Consider the following 1,495-nt stretch of genomic DNA (forward strand, 5'->3'; position numbering starts at 1 on the left):
GTAGAATTCCTGGGTCCTAGGGCCCATCTTTAACTATTCCGGATAACTTGCTAATTGTTTTCCGAAGTAGTAACACCAATTTTCATTCTTATCAAAGATTTCATTGCATTTTCCCCTTATAGTTTGCACATTTGGGACTTTGTTGAAAAAGTGTTTCCCCAGTTGTGAGTGACAAAGATACTCTTCACTATCTTATGTGGAAATAAGTCAGGATCCAGTTTTATTTCTCTCTTTATGGTGAGCCAAATTTCCCAGTGCTATCTACTAAATTGTCCATTTTCCATTGATTTGTGGTGCAGGCCTATAAACTCACCCATTTCACATATATTTGCTGAAGTCTGCCTTGTACCAGTCTTGTGCTGGGTCTTGTTGAGGTCTTGAAGATATATGGCCCCTAGTCTCAGGAAGTGAGACTGCATTTCCATTTGTGTGGAGATGCAGCCATATAAATGATTACAGTATTAAGAGATAAGTGCAGAAAGGTGTTCTGAGTTTCTAACTCAGCTGTGAAAGTTCACAGAAGTGACCAGAGTTAGGTCTTAAACAGGAAGAATTTGCTAATGCAGGGGGAAGGGTCAAGGTGGTGAGGGCTGGTTTGGGGTGCAGAGTTTTGTGTGTCTCCAGGGTGAGAGGATAGAAGACACAATGAGTAGTGCATATGTAAGGGGTAGGAGTAGACAGAGGGAATCAGTTTCTGCTTGGATACTTTTGAGGTGGAGGAATACACACCCGAGGTACTGGGGGCTTGGCCCCACACCCAAAGTTTAGGTTTGAGGAAAAGAAGGGGCTGCAATTAAATTATCACAAAGTAGTAATTGTCAGACTAATATTTACTATTTTTAAGGGGAGACCTCATTCTCCAGCCAGGTCAGGAGCTTCTCAAGATAGTTTCTAAAGAAATCCTTATTTGTACCCACTTCAGAGATATACATTCATTCCTTTCTTCATTTGCCGCTCTGGGGCCAAAGATAAGGAGGGAGGAGGAGGAGGAGAAGAGGGCAAACAGGTGGGAGAGGCTTCCAGTTGTCCAGCTCCTGGGCCTGACCATGCATTTGAACTTTGGCAGAAAGCGCTGGGAGCGGCTGCCTCAGGGTTTGTCTGGGACCCTACAAACCAGGAAGAAGTTGGGAACGGCTAACCAAGTCACTTTCAGGTGGGGAGCACTCGGCAAGACATGTGACCTAGGCGGCCATTTTCTCACACCCAGCCCGTCGCCATCTTCCTTTGTAGACAAAGGGACTGACCCCCACCCTTGTATGATGCGGTCATGGTGATTGCTTGGTTACTAAAATTCGGGAACACGCATATTTGGGCCCAGGCAGAGGTCACCGGACAAGCTCTTGGCTTACAAGTAGGTTATATGGCCACACTAGTCGACCCGGCTGCTCGGTCCCCGCCTACCCCTTCTCGGCTTTTTTCTCACCGCACAGGGAAGCTGGGAGGCGGGACCAGCGCGCCTGCGGAGTAGGGATGGGCGGGCGCGAGCCGTCAATCC

Source organism: Leopardus geoffroyi, chromosome X (assembly GCF_018350155.1).
Source record: "Leopardus geoffroyi isolate Oge1 chromosome X, O.geoffroyi_Oge1_pat1.0, whole genome shotgun sequence".
Lineage (NCBI taxonomy): Eukaryota > Metazoa > Chordata > Mammalia > Carnivora > Felidae > Leopardus > Leopardus geoffroyi.